Source organism: Heterodontus francisci, chromosome 32, assembly GCF_036365525.1.
Source record: "Heterodontus francisci isolate sHetFra1 chromosome 32, sHetFra1.hap1, whole genome shotgun sequence".
NCBI classification, from domain to species: domain Eukaryota; kingdom Metazoa; phylum Chordata; class Chondrichthyes; order Heterodontiformes; family Heterodontidae; genus Heterodontus; species Heterodontus francisci.
Genome location: NC_090402.1, coordinates 61,057,476 through 61,078,876, shown reverse-complemented (window position 1 = coordinate 61,078,876; position 21,401 = coordinate 61,057,476).

Genomic DNA, 21,401 nt, shown 5'->3' with positions numbered 1-21,401 from the left:
TGCATTTTGGAAGGTCTAATGCAGGTGGGAAGTATACAGTAAATGGCAGAACCCTTAGGAGTATTGACATGCAGAGAGATCTGTGAGTACAGGTCCACAGGTCACTGAAAGTGGCAACGCAGGTGGATAAGGTAGTCAAGAAGGCGTACAGCATGCTTGCCTTCATCGGTCGGGGCATAGAGTATAAAAATTGGCAAGTCATGCTGCAGCTGTACAGAACTTTAGTTAGGCCACACTTAGAATATTGCGTGCAATTCTGGTCGCCACACTACCAGAAGGACATGGAGGCTTTGGAGAGGGTACAGAAGAGGTTTACCAGGATGTTGCCTGGTCTGGAGGGCATTAGCTATGAGGAGAGGTTGGATAAACTCGGATTGTTTTCACTGGAACGACGGAGGTGGAGGGACGACATGATAGAGGTTTACAAAGTTATGAGCGGCATGGTCAGAGTGGATAGTCAGAAGCTTTTTCCCAGGGTGGAAGAGTCAGTTACTAGGGGACATAGGTTTAATGTGAGAGGCAAGTTCTTTACACAGAGGGTGGTGAGTGCCTGGAACTTGCTGCCGGGGGAGGTGGTGGAAGCAGGTACCATAGAGACGTTTAAGAGGCATCTTGATAAATACATGAATAGGATGGGAATAGAGGGATACGGACCCCGGAAATGCAGAAGGTTTTAGTTTAGGCAGGCATCAAGATCGGCGCAGGCTTGGAGGGCCGAATGGCCTGTTCCTGTGCTGTACTGTTCTTTGTTGTTTGGTTTCTGCCCCCTTGAACCCATCGGTGTTCCACTCGGTTAGTGAACTGAGTAAATCCCTTCACACACACAAAGCAGGTGAATGGCCTCCTCAGTGTGAGTGCTTTGGTGTGTTTGGTGGGATGACTGCCTCAAACTCTTCCCACAGTGAAAGCACTCAAATGGCCTCGCCCCAGTGTGAGTCCAGCGATGAGTTTCTAGCTTGAATGGGGAACTGAGCCCCTTCCCACAGTCCACCATTCTATTACATCATGCCTGATCATCCCCTTCTAAGATTCTATAAAAGGAATTTACAATGGTCATGACTGTAGTGCAGAATAGAAATTCAGAACAGACGGTTCTTGTTTCTGTGGAACACAGGAACAGGAGGAGGCCATTTAGCTCCTCGAGCCTGTTTCTTCCATGCAATGAGTGGCAAATCTGTGACCTTACTCCATGTATTTGGCTTTGCCCCATAGCCCTAAAAGCTTGAGTTAACAGAAATCTATCAATCTCTGATTTAAAATTAACAATTAATCTCACATCAATTGCCATTTGTGGAAGAGAGTTCCAAACTTTGAACACCTTTGCGTGTAGAAGTATTTACTGATTTCCCTTCTGAAAGGGCTGGCTCTAAGTTTTAGACTATGTCTCCTAGTCCTAGACTTCCTCAATAGTGGAATTAGTTTCTTTCTATCCTTTCTGTTCTCCTGACTACCTTGAAATCTTCTATCAAATCACCGCTCAACCGTCTAAATTCTAGGGAATACCTTAGTTTGTGTAATATCTTTGATACCTTGGAGTCCAGATATCATTCTGGTAAATCTACACTGCACTCCCTCCAAAGCCAATGTATCCTTCTGAGCTGTGATGCCCAGAACTGCTCACAGTAACTCCAGGTGTGGTCTAACCAGGTTTTTGTATAGCTGAAGCATGATTTCTGCCCCCTTGTATTCTCGTCCTGTAGATATAAAGACCAGCATTCTATTAGCCTTTTTGATTATTTTCTGTATTCAATATTTGGGAAGGACAGGCAAAAAGGGAAAGGAAGTGGAGTATCGTTGTTAGTAAAAGAGGAAATCAATACAATATTGGAGAAGGATATTAGCTCAGAGAATGGTGCTGTGGAATCTGTATGGGTGGAGCTAAGAAACACGAAGGGACAGAAAACGTTGGTGGGAGTTGTATATAGGCCCCCAAACAGCAGTGGTGATGTAGAGGTTGGCATTAAACAGGAAATTAGAGACGCATGCAATAAGGGTGTAACTGTAATTATGGGTGACCTTTAATCTACATATAGATTGGGTAAACCAAATTAGCAATAATACTGTAGAGGAGGAATTCCTGGAGTGCGTACGTGATGGTTTTTTGGACCAATACATTGAGGAACTAACTAGAGAACAGGCCATTCTAGACTGGGTATTGTGTAATGAGAAAGGATTAGTTAACAATCTTGTTTGTGGGGTCCCTTGGGGAAGAGCGGCCATAACATGATAGAATTCTTCATTAAGGTGGAGAGTGAGAGACTAGGGTCCTGAATCTAAATAAAGGAAACTATGCAGGTCTGAGTCGCGAGTTGGCTATGATAGATTGGGGAACGTTACTTAAAGGGTTGGCAGTGGATAGGCAATGGCTAGCATTTCAAGAGCATATGGATGAATTACAACAATTGTTCATTCCTGTCTGGTGCAAAAATAAAACAGGAAAGGTGGCTCAGCCGTAGCTTACAAAAGAAATTAGGGATAGTATTAGATCTAAGGAGGAGAAATATAAAATGGCCGGAACAAGCAGCAAACCTGAGGACTGGAAGCAGTTTAGAATTCAGCAAAGGACGACAAAGGGATTGATTAAGAAGGGGAAAATAGAGTATGAGAGTAAGCTTGCAGAGAACATAAAAACTGACTGTAAAAGCTTCTATAGATATGTGAAGAGGAAAAGATTAGTGAAGACAAATGTGTGTCCCTTACAGTCAGAAATGAGGGAATTTATAATGGGGAACAAAGAAATGGCAGACCAATTAAATGCATACTTTGGTTCTGTCTTCACAAAGGAGGACACAAATTACCTCCCAGAAATGTTTGGGAAAATAGGGTCTAGTGAGAAGGAGGAACTGAATGAAATCAGTATTAGTAGGGAAATGATGTTCGGGAAATTAATGGGATTGAAGGCCAATAAATCTCCAGGGCCTGATAATCCACATCCCAGAGTACTTAAGGAAGTGGCCCTAGAAATAGTAGATGCATTGCTGGTCATTTTTCAAAATTCTATAGCCTCTGGAACAATTCCAACGGATTGAAGGGTTGTTAATGTAACCCCACTATTTTAAAAAAGAGGTAGAGGGAAAACAGGGAATTATAGACTGGTTAGCCTGATATCAGTAGTGGGGAAAATGCTAGAGTCCATTATAAATGATGTAATAGTAGAGCACTTGGAAAACAATGACAGGATCGGACAAAGTCAACATGGATTTACGAAAGGGAAATCATGCTTGACAAATCGACTGGAATTTTTTGAGGATGTAACAAGTAGAATAGATAAGGGAGAACCAGTGGGTGTGGTGGATTTGGACTTTCAGAAGGCTTTCGATAACGTCCCACATAACAGATTAGCGTGTAAAATTAAAGCACATGGGATTGGGGTAAGGTACTGACATGGATAGAGAACTGGTTGGCAGACAGGAAACAAAGAGTAGGTATAAATGTGTCTTTTTCCGAGTGGCAGCCAAAGACTTGCAGGTTGATAGGTAAATTGGCCATTGTAAATTGCCCCTAGTGTAGGTAGGTGGTAGGAGAATGGTGGGGACGTGGTAGGGAATATGGGATTCATGTAAGATTAGTATAAATGGGTGGTTGTTGGTCGGCACAGACTCGGTGGGCCGAAGGGCCTGTTTCAGTGCTGTATCTCTCTATGACTGTATGACTAGTGGGGTACCGCAGGGATCAGTACTAGGACCCCAGCTATTCACAATATATTAATGATATAGATGAGGGAATTAAATGTAATATATCCAAATATGCAGTCAACACAAAGCTGGGTGAAAGTGTGAGCTGTGGGGAGGATTCCGAGAAGCTCCAGTGTGATTTGGACAGGTTAAGTGAGTGGGCAAATACATGACAGATGCAGTATGATATGGATAAATGTGAGGTTATCCACTTTGGTGGCAAAAACAGAAAGGCAGATTATTATCTGAACGGCGATAGATTGGGAAAGGGGGAGGTGCAGCGAGACCTGGGTGTCCTTGTGCACCAGTCGCTGAAAGTAAGCATGCAGGTGCAGCAGGCAGTTAAGAAGGCAAATGGTATGTTGGCCTTCAATGCGAGAGGATTCGATACAGGAGCAAGGATGTCTTGCTGCAATTATACAATGCATTGGTGAGACCACACCTGGAATATTGTGTGCAATTTTGGTCTCCTTATCTGAGGAAGGATGTTCTTGCTATGGACGGAGTGCAGCGAAGTTTCACCAGACTGATTCCTGGGATGGCAGGACTGACGTATGAAGAGAGATTGGGTCGATTAAGCTTGTATTCGCTCGAGTTTAGAAGAATGAGAGGGGATCTCATAGAAACCCACAAAATTCGAACAGGACTGGACAGACTAGATGTAGGAAGGATGTTCCCAATGGCGGGGCAGTCCAGGACCAGGGGTCACAGTCTAAGGATAAGGGGTAAACCATTTAGGACAGAGATGAGGAGAGATTTCTTCACCCAGAGAGTGGTGAACCTGTGGAATTCTCTACCATGAAAAGTAGTTGAAGCCAAATCATTAAATATACTCAAGAAAGAGTTAGATATAGTTCTTAGGCTAAAGGGATCAAGGGATATGGGGAGAAAGCGGGAACAGGTTACTGAGTTTGGATGATCAGCCATGATCGTATTGAATGGCGGAGCAGGCTCGAAGGGCCGAATGGCCTACTCCTGCTCGTATTTTTCTATGTTTCTATGACATTTTAATGATCTATGTACCTGGATTCCCAAGTCTCTTTAAATCTGCACTGTTTCGAGCTTTTCAGCATTTAGAAAGTACTCTATTTTATCCTCTTTTGTTCCAAAGTTGATGACCTCACATTTGCTTTCATTGAAATCAATTTGCCACAGTTTTGCCCATTGATGTCAATATCTCTTTGTGCTTCCATTCACACTGCTTACAATGCTGCCCATCTTTGTATCAGCAGCAAACCTGGATATGTGGCTTTCTGTCCCATCATCTAAATCACTGGTAAATATGGTGACTAACTGAAGCCCCAACACAGATCCTTGTGGCACATCACTAGTCACATCCTGCTGATTAGAATTCCTGCCCATTATTCCTGATTTCTACCTCCTGTTGCTAGCCAATTCCCGAACCAGGTCAATAATTAGTCTTCAATTCCATGAGCTTCAACTTTATCTGTCTTTTATGAGGGACTTTATCAAATAACTTCTGGAAGTCAATATAAATAATACCCATAGTCATTTCCCTGTCAGCTCTCCTAAAAACACTGAGTGTATTGTAGTCAAATTTATGGATGATACAGATATAGGTCGGAAAGTACATTGTGAGGAGGATACAAAGAGTGTCTAAAGAGATATCCATAGGTTAAGTGAGTGGCAGATGTTGTATAGTGTGGGAAAATGTGAGGTTATCCACTTTAGCAGGAAAAATAGAAAAGCAGAATATTATTTAACTGGAGAGAGACTACAGAATGCTGCAGTACACAGTATCCTCATAATGTAAATCACAAAATGTTACCATGCAGGTACAGCAAGTAATTAAGAAGACAAATGGAATGTTGGCCTTTATTGCAAGTGAGATGGAGTATAAAAGTAGGGAAGTCTTGCTACAGCTGTCCAGGGCAATGGTGAGTCTGCACTACAGTACTGTGTACAGTTTTGGTCTCTTTACTTTAGGAGGGATATATTTGCATTGGAGGCAGTTCAGAGAAGGTTCACTCGGCTGATTCCTGGGATGAAGGGTTGCCTTATGAGGAAAGGTTGAGCAGGTTGGGACTATACTCATTGGAGTTTAGAAGAATGAGAGGTGATCTTTTTGAAACATATAAGATTCTGAGGGGCCTTAACAAGGTGGATGCTGAGAGGATGTTTCCCCTCATGGGGGGATCTAGAACTATGGGGCACAGTTTCAAAATAAGGGTCTCTCATTTAAGATGGAGATGAGGAGGAATTCCTTCTCTCAGAGGGTCGTTAATCTTTGGAATTCTCTACCCCAGAGAGCAGTAGAGGCTCGATTATTCAAGGCTGAGTTAAACAAATTTTTGATCTATGAGAGTCAAGGGTTATGAGGGGATGCCAGGAAAGTGGAGTTAAGGCCACAATCAAATCAGCTATGATTTTATTGAATGGCAGAGCAGGGCCGAATGGCCTACTCCTGCTTTTATTTCTTATGATATTTTTTTTCCTGTCTTATTCCCCCAAAGCTGTAAATCCCACACACTCTCCCTCCTCCCTGTGCAGAAATCCAAACTCATCGCACCATCTCCATCATTTCTTTTCTTCATGCCAGTTTTCTCCTTCCCTCTACTCTAATTGGATTCTGTTGTTCTTCCCCTGTGAGTAGAGTGAGAATCACACTGCACATGCTCAGAGTAAAGTCCAGTGCTGAGCATGCACACTCTGCTCCTGCAGCCATTGACAGGGCACATTCTGCCACGCCAAGAATCAGGGCTAAACACGTTGAACAACTTCTCCTTTAACTCCTCTCACTTCCTCCAAATAAAAGGTGTTGTCATGGGAACCCAGATAGGTTCCAGCTATGCCAGCCTTTTTGCAGGATATGTGGAACACTCCTTGTTCCAGTCCTACTCAGACCTCCTTCCTCAGCTCTTTTTCTGACACATTGATGACTGTATTGGTGCCATTTCCTGCTGTCATCTCGGACTGGAACATTTCATCAACTTTGTTTCTAATTTCCACCCTTCCCTCACCTTCAAGTGGTTCATCTCCGACACTTCCCTTCCTCAACTTCCCGTCTCCATTTTTGGACACAACTATCGACAAATATCCACTGATCCTCACAGTTACCTAGTCTTCACTTTGTCACACCCTGCTTCCTGCAGGACACTTCTCTTCTCCCAGTTTCTCCATCTTCATTGTACCTATTCTTCCATACCAGCACTTCTGATATTTCTTCCTTTTTCCTCAACCGAGGACTCCCTCCACCAACACACCCCAACCCCACCCCACACCCCCAATCCCTGGTTGGCATTGCCTTCGTCCGTGTGCTTTCCATTTCTCACACATCTGCTCTGATCCCTTCCCCTCCATCCCAGAACCACGATAGGGTTCCTCTTGTCCTCACCTACCACCCCACCAGCCTCCACATTCAACAGATCGTCCTCTGCGTTTTCCACATCATCCAGCATGATGCCTCCACCAAACACATCTTCTCCACTTTAGGCATTCCAAAGAGACCATTCTTTCTGCAACACGCTAATGCACTCCTCAATCACCCCAATCATAGAATCATAGAATTGTTACAACACAGAAGGAGGCCATTTAGCCCATCATGTCTTGCCAACTCTCTGCAAGAGCAATTAACCTCATCCCACTCCCCGGCCTTTTCCCCGTAGCCCTGCAAATTTTTTCTCTTCAGATAATTATCTAATTCTCTTTTGAACACCTCGATTGAACCTGCCTCCACCACACGATCAGACAGAGCATTCCAGATCTTAACCACGCGCTGCCTCTTATTCTTTTGCCAGTCACCTTAAATCATGTCCTCTGGTTCTGGATCCTTTGACCAATGGGAACAGTTTCTCCCTGTCTACTCTGTCCAGACCCCTCATGATCTTCAACGCCTTTATCACATCTCCTCTTAATCTTCTCTTCTCTAAGGAGAACAGGGCCATCTTCTCCAACCTTTGCACGTAACTGAAGATCCTCATCCTTGGAACCATTCTCGTGAATCTTTTCTGCATCCCATCTATTGCCTTAACATCTTTCCTAAAGTATGGTTTCCAGAACTGGACACAATACTCCAGTTGAGGCCGAACCAGTATTTTATGCAGGTTTATCATAACTTCCTTGTTCTTCTAATCTATGCTCCTATTTATAAGTCCAAGGATCCCATGTGCTTTATTAACCTGCTCTGCCACCTTTAAGGATTTGTGAGCAAATACCCGAGGTCCCTCTGCTTCTGCAACCCCTTTAGAATTCAACTCTCTATATTACCTGTCCTCACTCTCCCTAACAAAATGGATCACTTCAAACTTTCCTGCATTAAATTTCATCTGCCACTTGTCCGCCATTCCACCTGCCTAAGTATGTCCTCTTGAAGTTTATCCTCCTTACAGTTTGCAATACTTTCAAGTTTAGTGTCAATTGCAAATTTTGAAATTATGCCCTGTACAGTCAAGTCTAGTTGATTAATATATATCAAGAAAAGCAGGGATTCTAGTACAGACCCATGGGGAACCCCATTATATACCTTCCTCCAGTCTGAAAACAACCACTACTCTCAGTTTCCTGTCATTAAGCCAGTTTTGTATCCATGCTGATACTGTCCCTTTTATTCCATGGGCTCTAACTTTGCTGACAAGCCTGTTATGTGGCACTTTATCAAATGCCCTTTGAAAGTCCATGTACATCACATCAACCACATTACCCTCACCAACCCTCCCTGTTACCTCATCAAAAAACTCAAACAAGTTAATTAAGCATGATTTTCCCTTAACGATTCCATGCTGACTTTCCTTAATGAATCCACATTTGTCCAAATGACTGTTAATTTTGTCCCAAATTATCATTTCTTGAAGCTTTCCCTTCACTGAGGTTAAACTGACTGGCCTGTATTTGCTGGGCTTGTTCTTACACCTATTTATAAGACGGATGTAGCATTTGCAATTCTCCAGTCCACTGGCACCATGCCTGTATCTAAGGAGGATGGGAAAATTAAGGCCAATACCTCCAAAGCGGACTGGGAGCAGCTACTTGTAGGAAAGTCTACATCAGACCAGTGGGAGTCATTCAAAAAGAAAATAGTGAGAGTTCAGAGCCAACATGCTCCCGTTAAGGTGAAGGGTAGGACCAACAAGTCCAGAGAACCCTGAATGTCAAGGGATGTAGAGGATAGGATAAGGAAAAAAAAGGAAGCTTATGGCACATTCATAGGGCTAAAAACAGGGGAGGCCCTAGAGCAGTACACAAAGTGTAGGAGGTCCTTAAAAAAGTAATTAGGAGAGCGAAGAGGGGACATGAAAAAACATTGGCGGGCAAGGTAAAGGAAAATCCCAAGGCATTTTGTAAGTATATTAAGGGCAAAAGGATAACCAGGGAAAGAGTAGAGCCTATTAGAGACCAAAGTGGCAATGTGTGTGTGGAGCTGGAGGATGTAGGTGAGGTTTTAAATGATTACTTTTCAAATGTGTTCACTATGGAGAAGGACGATGTAGGTGTAGAGATCAGGGAGGGTGACGGTCGAGGGTTGTTTTTGCGATTGGAAACCTGTGACCAGTGGTGTACTGCAGGGATCGGTGCTGGGACCCTTGCTGTTTGTCGTGTACATTAATGATTTAGACGTGAATATAGGAGGTATGATCAGTAAGTTCGCAGATGACACGAAAATTGGTGGTGTTGTAAATAGTGAGGAGGAAAGCCTTAGATTACAGGATAATATAGATGGGCTGGTAAGATGGGCGGAGCTGCGGCAAATGGAATTTAATCCTGAAAAGTGTGAGGTGATGTATTTCGGGAGGACTAACAAGGGAATATACAATGGATGATAGGACCCTAGGAAGTACAGAGGGTCAGAGGGACCTTGGTGTACTTGTCCATAGATCACTGAAGGCAGCAACACAGGTACTTAAGGTGGTTAGGAAGGCATATGGGATACTTGCCTTTATTAGCCGAGGCATAGAATAGAAGAGCAGGGAGGTTATGATGGAGCTGTACAAAATGCTAGTTAGGCCACAGCTGGAATACTGTGTACAGTTCTGGGCACCACACTATAGGAAGAATGTGATTGCACTGGAGAGGGTGCAGAGGAGATTCACCAGGATGTTGCCTGGAGCATTTCAGCTATGAAGAGAGACTGAAAAGGCTGGGGTTGTTTTCCTTCGAGCAGAGAAGGCTGAGGGGGGACCTGATTGAGGATTACAAAATTATGAGGGGCATAGATAGGAAAGATAGGAAGAACCTTTTCCCTTCGTGGAGGTGTTAATAACCAGGGGGCATAGATTTAAGGTATGGAGCAGGAGGTTTAGAGGGGATTTGAAGAAAAAATGTTTCACCCAGATGGTGGTTGGAATCTGGAACACACTGCCTGAAGGGATGGTAGAGGCAGGAGCCCTCACAACATTTAAGAAGTATTTCGATGAGCACTTGAAACGCCATAGCATAAAAGGCTATGGGTCAAGTGCTGGAAAATGGGATTAGAATAGATAGGTGCTTGATGGCCGGCATGAACATGATGGGCTGAAGGGCTGTTTCTGTGCTGTATAACTCTATGAGCTCTGTAATTTCCACCCTTGCTTCCCTCAGTATCTCATCGGGTCCTGGTGATGTATCAACTTGAAGTACAGTCAGCCTATCTAGTACCACCTCTTTATCAATTTTTAGCCCATCCAGTGTCTCAACTAACTCCTCTTTTACCATGACTCGAGCAGTGTCTTCTTAGTAAAGACAGACTCATTTAGTACCTCAGCCATATTCCCTGACTCCATGCGTAAATCCGCTTTTCAGTCCCTAATCGGCCCCACTACTCCTTTTATCACCCTTTTACTATTTATATGCCCATAGAAGACTTTGAGTTTCCCTTTTATGTCAGCTGATAGTCTAATCCCATACTGCCTCTTTGCTTCTCTTATTTTGTTTTTTAATTTCCCCTCTGAACCTTCTACATTTTACATGAATAGGATGGGAATAGAGGGATATGAACCCCGGAAGTGCAGAAGGTTTTAGTTTAGGCAGACATCAAGATCGGCGCAGGCTTGGAGGGCCGAATGGCCTGTTCCTGTGCTGTACTGTTCTTTGTTCTTTTTGTTCTTTATTCAGCCTGGTTCTCAGCCCCTCTTCATGGAACCTTGCAATGCAAGCACAGGAGATGCAACTGCTGTCTTTTTCCCTCCTCCCTTTTCACCATCCCTGGCCTCAAACCTTCCTTCCCAGTGAAACAACTCTTTTACTTGTGCTTCTCACGATCTAGTCTTCTCTACATTGAGGAGACTGAGCACACATTGGGTGACCGTTTAGTCGGCAAGGGTGACCCCAAGCTTCTGGACACCTGTCACTTTAATTCTACCCCCCACTTCCATTCTGACCTTGCTATGTTCTGCCTCTTACATGAACCCAATGAAGCTCAACGTACGCTTGAGGAACAGCAGCTCATTTTTTGATTAGGCATTTTGCAGCCTTCATATCTCTGCCCTATTTTACTTTTGGATGGTAGCTTTTGGCGATTATTCTGTTTTTCTCATTTACACTGCCTCCAGATCTATATTTTGTTTCTTTTCTGGTTCCATTACTATCTCCTTATGCCTTACACCATCATCCCTTTTGATAGTTCTGCCCTCAACCCCATCTCAGACCTTCCCTTGTGTTCTTTCCTCCCCGCCCTCCTTTCCCTGCTTCTTTCTTTGTTTAATACTTGATCCATCTCTGGCTCCAGGTCTGATGAATGGTCATCGAACTGAAACATTAACTGTTTCTCTCTCACCAGAAGCTGCCAGAGCCACTGAGCATTTCCAGCACTTTCCAGTTTTTATGGCAGAGCTTTCAGATGATTGGTGAAATAATGAGAGGCAACGTGAGGAAATTTGTTTGTCTCTAAATGGAGGTGAAATAGGAACTCATCAGGGAGCGTCTGTAAATGGAGGTGAAATGGGGACGGTCAGGGAGTGTCTGTAAATGGAGGTAAAATGGGGACTGGTGAGGGAGTGTCTGTAAATGGAGGTGAAATGGGGACTGGTGAGGGAGTGTCTGTAAATGGAGGTGAAATGGGGACTGGTGAGGGAGCGTCTGTAAATGGAGGTGAAATGGGGATGGTCAGGGAGCGTCTGTAAATGGAGGTGAAATGGGGATGGTCAGGGAGCGTCTGTAAATGGAGGTGAAATGGGGATGCTCAGGGAGCGCCTGTAAATGGAGGTGAAATGGGGACTGGTCAGGGAGCATCTGTAAATGGAGGTGAAATGGGGACTAGTGAGGGAGCGTCTGTAAATGGAGGTGAAATGGGGACTGGTCAGGGAGCGTCTGTAAATGGAGGTGAAATGGGGACTGGTCAGGGAGCATCTGTAAATGGAGGTGAAATGGGGACTAGTGAGGGAGCGTCTGTAAATGGAGGTGAAATGGGAAGTCGTTAGGGAGTGCCTGTCAATGAAGCTGAAATGGAAACTTGTCAGGGAGCATCTATAAAGAAAATGAAAGTATGTAGGGTCAGGGAGAGACCTTAACCAGAACGAGAAGTTATTTACAGATCGACAGCTTAGAGAGACCAATAGAGCGAGGGAATCAGGAGAGAGAGAGAGAGAGAACATATGCAAGGCAAGGAAAAGATTGAGTGTTTGGGCAGGGAGCAGGAAGTGAGTAAATGACACAAGTTATTATAGCAACAGACAAAAAGAGGCACAATGGGAGACAGTAAAGAAATTAAAGAGCCAGTGAAGTCAAAGAAATGACTCTTTCTGCCTTCCCTGGTCTACAATCCCATGACTGAACACCAAGCCATCATTTCCCAAACTGTCAGTGACCTCATGCCTCCTTGACAGGAACCTGCAGGCATAGAACTTAGAGGCTGAGGGAGAAAACTGAGTGAGAAAAGAAATGGTGCAGATGGTGCCATGGATTTGGATTTCAGCACAGGGAGGAGGGAGAGTGTGGAAACAAGAGAGGAAAAAAATGTTGCATAGAAACTAGAATTGTCTGTTCTGAATTTCTCTTCTGTACTTACAGTGATGTCTTTTGTAGTGTAAGAAAGGGTGGATTTATTCTGTGTGTGGATGAAGCCTCAACTCATTCTCCAACCTGGAGAGACACAAGGATACCCACACCACAGAGAAACTGTGGAAATGTGGAAACTGTGGGAAGGGATTTAATTATCTATCACAGCAGGAAATTCATTGATGTAGTCACACTGGGGAGAGGAATCATTGATGTATCAAAATTGCAGACACATCAGTAAGTTCACACTGTTTCAATGTTCTGACTGTGAGAAGAGCTTTAAAAGGAAAAAAGAACTGCTAACACACCAACGCACTGGCGACAGACTGTTCACCTGCTCCGTGTATGGGAAGAGATTCGCTCAGTCATCCAACCTACTCACATAGCAGTGAGTTCACACAGGGGAGAGGCCGTTCACCTACTCTGTATGTAGGAAGGGATTCACTCAGTCATTCCACATGCTAAGACACCAGTGAGTCCATAAGTGATTGGTTGGATTCTGCTGTTATTGCTATTGTTATTTACATCCAGGACTGAACCATGTTCATTCTGACAGTTGGGGTTTGTTTCTGCTAATATTAATAATCCCTGTAACAGGGCAGGAGTTTTATATTCTGGTCTAAATATTGAATAAACCAGCTTTGTTTCAAACACAACATTGTGTGGAATATTTGATTTCTCCATTGATATTCTGTTATTGACTGTCCATTTTTGTGCATTTCCTTATTCGGGATAATATCAATTCTCATCTAGTTCACCTTCCATATCAAACCCCAAGCTTGGTCTGAGTCCACAGCTTGCGTGTGTCATCGACTGCACTGTAATGTCTCACTTTACACACATCAGGAGTTATTTTTAACCCACCCCTGTATAGAACTCTCTTGTAAAAGATTTGTAATCTGTTATTTTCTGTATCATTTCACTCTTTTTGGATCTGATTTATTAAAACTCCTGCACACATATTGCATGCGAGACCCTTTGAAATATTCTGGTCTTTGTAATTATCTTTGCTGATTTTGGTGGTTTTGTTGATTTAATCTCGTGTACTAACATATCTTGCACTATTTCTTTAATTGACAGAATTGTTTCAAACTCTTCCTTTATCATCTCTTTAGCTCCTCCCTGTCAGTAATCCTTGGCTACGGTTAGGCACGAGGGTTAGGATTAGGGGCTATGATTAGGGTTAGAGGCTGGGGTTAGGGACAGGGGTATGTGTTGGGATTGGGGTTAGGGGCTGGGATTAGTTTTAGGGGAAGAGGTGTGGGTTAGGGTTAGGGGCTGGGGTTAAGGTTAAGTGTAGGGGGCTGTGTTAGGGGCTGGGCTGGGGATTTGGTGTAGGTTCAGGACTGAATGGTTTTGATAGGTTTGGTTCAAGGATTAGGGTTCGTGGTTATTGATTAGATTTGGGGTTATTGGTTATTTATTAGCATTGGGGTTAGTGGTTGTGGTTAAAGACTGCAGTTAGGGTTGGGGACTGGGGTGAGGGTTAGGGGTTTGTGTTAGGGACAAGGGTTATGGTTATGGGCTGGGGTTATGGTGTAGGTTCAGGGGCGAATGGTTGGGCTTGTGGTTTTTGAGAAGGATTAATTCAGTGGTTAGGGTTAGTCGTTATTGCTGAGGATTTGGATCAGTGGTTATTAGATTTGGAGATAGTAGTTATTGGTTAAGATTGGGGTTAGTGGTTATTGATTATTTTGGGGTCAGTGACTGTGGATAATCAATAGGATGTTAGGTTTAGGAGTTAGTGATTAAGATTAGGAACAGATTTCTCAACCTGCCCTGCCACCTTCAGTGATTTGTGTACATATACCCCCAGGTCCCTCTGTTCCTGCATTACCTTTAAAAATATATTAAGTTTATATTGCCTCTCCTCATTCTTCCGACCAAAATGTATCACTTCCCACTTCTCTGCATTAAATTTCATCTCTCACATGTCCAGTCATTCCAGCAGTCTCTGTAATTTCCTTCCAAACTTGCTCCTCTTTATCTTTCCCACTAGTTGGTGGCCTATAGAATACACCCAGTAGTGTAACTGTACATCTATTGTTTCTACTCTGGAACTTACACTCTTTCCAGCACTGTAATCAACACTGTAATCCTTAGTCAATACTGTCACCCCTCCTCCTTTCTTTCCTTCCCTAACTTTCCTGAACACCTTTTATCCAGGAATATTTAGTACTGTAAGTATTCGTGGTAAGGGAGTCAATTAATCTTCTATCCCCTTTCCCAAATTTTGAAATGATTCGAAGTGACAACCTTGTTGGTGATAGTGGTTATACTTTATTCAGTATAAGCAAGAATTGACACATGCTGCTGTCTGAAAAGTAATATCAAAGCGCAGTACCACTACCATTCCACTCTGGGTAGAATTGTAATCTCTATGTAATCAGTCCCTGGTCACACCAGTCAATGCAGCTTGGACACATGTGGCCCTTTGCCAACCCTGCTCTCCTGTGAGGGTCCGTCTGCAAGATGTCCCAAACCTCCTATGGCTGAATGTCTCTCTCTCCCTGCCCAGGGGATCCCTTTTTATACTTTCTTTTCTCAGAAAGGTCTATGGAGCCCAATTTAACCCAATCATCAGCCTTCTCAAGGGCAATTAGGGATGGGCAATAATTGCTGGCCTATCCAGCAACACCCACATCCCATGAAAGAATTTTAAAAATCATTATTTTTTTATTATAATAGTCTTCTAAAGTTTTAAATTTAAAGGGTTTAGTCACGGCAGGAGAGCTTAAAGCCGTGGTTTGCTCCTCTTGCTGCATGTGGGAATCCGGGAACATTTCTAGTGCCTGGGACCATCATGTGTGCAGGAAGTGTGTCCAGCTGCAGCTCGTGGAATCTCGAGTTTCAGAGCTGGAACGGCGGCTGGAAACACTGTGGAGCATCCGCGAGTCTGAGAGCATTGTGGATAGCACGTATAGAGAGGTAGTCACACCGCAGCTGACGGGACTTGAGGAAGGAAGGGAATGGGTGACCACCAGGCAGTCCAAGAGAATCAGGCAGGTAGTTCAGGAGTCCCCTGGGGTCCCACTTGCAAATCGGTATTCCATTTTGGAGGCTGATGAGGCTGGTTCCTCCAGGGAGTGCGGACAGAGCCAAGCTTCTGGCACCACAAGCAGCCTGTCTGCACAGGAAGGGGGAAAGAGAGGAAGAGCTATAGTAATAGGGGATTCTATACTCAGGGGAACAGATAGGCGCTACTGTGGCCGTCAACGTGACTCCAGGATGGTGTGTTGCCTCCCTGGTGCCAGGGTCCGGGATGTCACCGAGCCGCTGCAGGGCATCCTGAAAGGGGAGGGTGATAAGGCAGAGGTCATGTTGGTACCAATGACATAGGTAGAAAGAGGGATGAGGTCTTGCATCAAGAATTCAGGGAGTTAGGCAGTAGACTAAAAAGCAGGACCTCGCAGGTTGTAATCTCTGGATTACTCCCAGTGCCACGTGCTAGCGAGTATAGAAATAGGAGAATAGCACAGATGAATGCGTGGTTTAAAAGTTGGTGCAGGAGGGAGGGTTTTAGATTCCTGGACCACTGGGTCCATTTCTGGGGCAGGTGGGACCTGTACAAGCGGGACGGTCTACATCTGAACCAGTGGTGTACTAACATCCTTGCTGGCGGGTTTGCTAGTGCTGTTGGGAGGAGTTTAAACTAATTTGGCAGGGGGAGGGGACGCAGACTCCTAGCAGAATAGGGACACAGCTAAACACAGGAAAGCAAACAAGGCAGAGGGAATACAGCGGAAGTACGTTTCAAGGGAGTAAGACCAGGATGGATGGCCTCTACTTTAATGCCAGGAGTATTACAGGTAAAACGGATGAGTGAAGGGCAAGGATTGACACGTGGAATTGTGATATAGTAGCCATCACGGAGACATGGTTGAGGGAGGGGCAAGATTGGCAGCTCAATATCCCTGGATATAGAATCTTCAGGCGAGACAGAGGTGGGGGTAAAAGAGGAGGGGGCATTGCAATATTAGTTAAGGATTCAGTTACTGCAGTAAGGAGAGATGATATCTTGGAGGGGGCATCAAATGAAGCTTTATGGGTAGAGTTAAGGAATAGAAAAAGGACATCCACATTGCTAGGTGTTTATTATAGACCCCCAGATAGTCAGCAGGAAATTGTCAGCAGAAGTTTGTAAAAATAATAATATTAAGTGATTTCACCTTTCCCAACATTAATTGGGATAGTCATCGTGTTAAGGACTTAGATGGAGTGGAGTTCTTAAAATGTATACAGGAGAACTTTTTAGCTCAATATGTAGAGGATCCAACAAGGGAGGGTGCAGTGCTGGACCTAATTCTGGGAAATGAAGCCGGACAGGTGGTTGATGTCTTGGTGGGGGAACATTTTGGAGATAGTGACCACAACATGGTACAATTTAAGCTTGTTATGGAGAAAGAAATAGACAAGTTGCAAAAAAAGGTTTTGGATTGGGGGAAGAGCGAATTTTAGTAAAATAAGGCACGATCTGGCCAAGGTAGACTGCAAAGACTTACTTGTCGGGAAATCTACAGAAGAGCAGTAGGTGGCATTCAAAAAAGAAATGGGGAGGGTACAGGCCCAACATGTTCCCTTGAGGGTAATAGGTAGGAGCAACAAGCCCAGAGAACCATGGATGGCCAGAAATATTCAGGGTACGATGAGAAGGAAAAGAGAGGCTTTTAGCAAATACAAGGAGAGCAAATCAATGGAAGCATTAGTGGAGTACAGAAAGTGTAGGATGGAGATTAAGAAAACAATTAGGAGAGCAAAGAGGGGATATGAGAAAGCTCTGGCTGATAAAAGTAGGGAAAATTCCAAGATATTCTATAAGTATATCAATGGGAAGAGCTTAAGCAGGGAAAGAGTAGGACCCATTAGGGACCAAGGGGGAAATCTGTGGGTGGAGCCAGAGGACATTGGTAGGGTGTTGAATGAATACTTCACATCTATCTTCACCCAAGAGAATGAGGATGACAATATGGAACTCAGAGAGAGAGACTGTGAGGTTCTTGAGCAAATTGTCGTAGGGACTGACAAGGTATTGGAGGTTTTGGAAGGCTTAAAAGTGGGCAAATCTCCAGGTCCGGACGATTTGTGTCCCAGGATGCTGTGGGAGGCAAAGGCGGAGATTGCAGGGGCTCTGACCCAAATTTTTAATTCCTCTCTGGCCACGGGGGAGGTGCCACAGGACTGGAGAACAGCTAATGTGGTCCCACTATTTCAGAAAGGTTGTAGAGATAAGCCAGGGAACTACAGACCAATGAGTCTCATGTCAGTGGGAGGGAAACTATTGGAGAAAATTCTGAAGGAGAGAATTTATCTCCACTTGGAGAGGCATTATTTGATTAGTCAGCATGGCTTTGTCAGAGGGAGGTCATGCCTAACAAATTTGATTGAATTTTTTGAGCATGTGACCAGGTGTGTAGATGAGGGTAGTGCAGTTGATGTAGTTTACATGGATTTCAGCAAAGCCTTTGACAAGGTCCCACATGGTAGACTTATCAAGAAAGCAAATGCATATGGGATACAGGGTAACTTGATAAGGTGGATTCAAAATTGGCTTAGCTGTAGGAGACAGAGAGTGATGACAGACGGTTGTGTTAGTGACTGGAAGCCAGTGTCCAGTGGTGTACCACAGGGATCTGTGCTGGGACCCTATTGTTTGTCATTTATATAAACAACATAGATGACTATGTGGGGGGTAGGATCAGTAAGTTCGCGGATGACACAAAGATTGGCCGAGTGGTTAACAGTGAGGTTGAGTGTCTTGGGTTACAGGAAGATACAGACGGGATGGTCAAATGGGCAGAAAAGTGGCAGATGGAATTTAACCCTGAAAAGTGTGAGGTGATACACTTTGGAAGGAGTAATGTGACACGGAAGTATTCAATGAATGGCCTGACACTGGGAAGTTCCGAGGAACAAAGGGACCTTGGCGTGTTTGTCCATAGATCTCTGAAGGCAGAAGGGCAGGTTAATAGGGTGGTGAAAAAGGCATATGGGACACTTGCCTTTATCAATCGAGGCATAGATTACAAAAGCAGGGAGGTCATGTTGGAGTTGGAGTACTGTGTGCAATTCTGGTTGTCACATTATAGGAAGGATGTGATTGCACTGGAGAGGGTGTGGAGGTGATTCACCAGGATGGTGCCTGGGATGGAACATTTAAGCTATGAAGAGAGGTCGGATAGGCTTGGGTTGTTTTTGCTGGAGCAGAGAAGACTGAGGGGGGACCTGATCGAGGTGTACAAGATTATGAGGGGCATGGACAGGGTGGATAGGGAGCAGCTGTTCCCCTTAGTTGAAGGGTCAGTTACAAGGGGACACAAGTTTAAGGTGAGGGGCAGGAGGTTTAATGGGGATTTGAGGAAGAACTGTTTTACCCAGAGGGTGGTGACGGTCTGGAATGCCCTGCCTGGGAGGGTGGTAGAGGCGGGTTGCCTCACATCCTTTAAAAAGTACCTGGATGAGCACTTGGCACGTCATAACATTCAAGGCCATGGGCCAAGTGCTGGCAAATGGGATTAGGTGGACAGGTCAGGTGTCTTTAATGCATCGGTGCAGACTCGATGGGCCAAAGGGCCTCTTCTGCACTGTATTATTCTGTGATTCTGTGATTATCTCACAATGGTGCGAGGGGCAAAGTTTAGAGGGCACGTGCAAGGCAAGTTTTTTTACACAGATGGTGGTGAGTGCCTGGAACTTGTTGCCGGGGGAGGTGGTGGAAGCAGGTAGGACAGCGACGTTTAGGAGGCATCTTGACAAATACATGAATAGGATGGGAATAGAGGGATACGGACCCCGGAAGTGCGGATGGTTTTAGTTTAAACAGGCATCATGATCAGCGCAGGCTTGGAGGGCCAAATGGCCTGTTCCTGTGCTGTACTGTTCTTTGTTCTTTTCTTTTTATATTTGCATGGACCAATTACAAAAGATGTCATTGAACCATTGTGCCCGCCCAAGCCAGGTTGAATTCTCAACATCTTGGGCTTCTCACACTCCAGCACCTATCACCTTGTAAACATCCCAATGCTAGTGGCTGGCCAAATGGTGAACTTGGTACTCAGTCATTAAAGGTGGCAGGACAGGTTGACAGCGTGGTCAATAAAGCATACAGTATCCTAGGTTTTGTTAATAGGGGCACAGAGTACAGGAGCAAGGAGGTATGTTGAACTTGTATACGATGCTAGTTCAGCCTCAGCTGCAGTATTGCATGCAGTTCTGGGCACTTAAGAAAAAATGTGAAGGTATTGGAGAGAGTACAGAAAAGATTCACGATTCCAGGGATCAGGTACTGCATTTACAAAGATAGATTGGAAAAGTTGGGACTGTTCTCCATAGAGAAGAGAAAGCTGAGAGGAGATTTGCTAGAGGTGTTCAAAATCATGAGGGGTCTGGACAGAGTAGATAGGGAGAAACTGATCCCAATCATGAAATGTTCAAGAATGAGAGGGCACAAATTTAAAGTAATTGGTGAAAGAAGTAATGGCAACATGAGGAAAATTGTTTTCATGCAGAGAGTAGTGAGGATCTGGAATGCACTGCCTGAGGGTGTGGTGGAGGCAGATTCAATCAAGTCATTCAAAAGGGAATTAGGTAGTTCCCTAAAAAGGAAGAATGTGCAGGGTTATGGGGAGGTGGTGTGGGAATGGCACTAAGTGAATTGCTCACTCAGTGAACTGGGAGACATGATGGGCCAAATGGCCTCCTTATGAGCTGTAACAATTCTGTGATTCTGTCGCAGCCTTGGCTGCATCTGGGTCTCCGGGAGGTGCTTATTTTTTTAGTTTTGACCCAGCAAGCTCCCTGTTTTCACACTTTACTAGATTTCTCCTGAAGTTTGCTTTTTCACCATTTAAACCCCTTTTACACCTTTCGGGCCAATAGAACATTTGGTCAATGAAGGCCCAAACCACAGATTCTCATTATGTCACCTCTCAGATGATTTTACACATAATTTGAAATATAGGTCCGTATAATGAAATTAATAAGTGTACAGTCAATCATAGTATGTCACTGAATGGCTGCAGGGGGGAAGGGTAACCAGCCAGCAATCATGGTCCACATCGGTACCAATGACATAGGTAGGAAGAAGGATGTCTTCCTGCAGAAAGCATTTAGTGAACTCAATAAGAAGCAACAAGCAAGACCTCAAAAGTAGCAATCTCTGGATTACCCCCGGTACCGTGTGCAAGTGAGTATAGAAATAGGAGGATAGTGCAGGATGGCTGGAAAGATGGTGCAGGAAGGAGGGCTTTAGATTCATGGGACACAGGGACCAGTTTTAGAGAAGGTGGGACCTACACAGGCCAGACAGGTTGCACCGGAACAGAGCTGGGACAAATTTCCTTGTGGAATAATTTTCTAGTCCTATTGCTTGGCAGGCGTGTGGAAACCACGAGATAATACAAGATGTGAACAACATGGTGCACAGAGAACTGGAAGAAACAGATAGCACTAGAGCAGAAAATAGCAAAGTATTAGGTGGAGTGAGTGTTTTAGAGTACTAGAGAAGGGAGCAGTTCCGTATTAGATGGGAGTGGACTGAGAAGGACTACGAGGATGCAAGACAGGATTACGATGCATGTGTGTAAATACACAAAGTGCGGTGAATACGTTTGGTGAGTTACAAGCACAAAAGGCAGTATGGGAATGTAGGGGCAATAATGGAAACATGGCTTAAAACTGGCAAGGACTGGATGCCTAATATACAAGGATATAAAGTGTTCAGAAAAGTTAGAGAAGGAAAAGAAGGAGGTTGGATGGCAGTCCTGATAAGGGAGGGCATTGCATTGCTGGAAAGGGAGGATG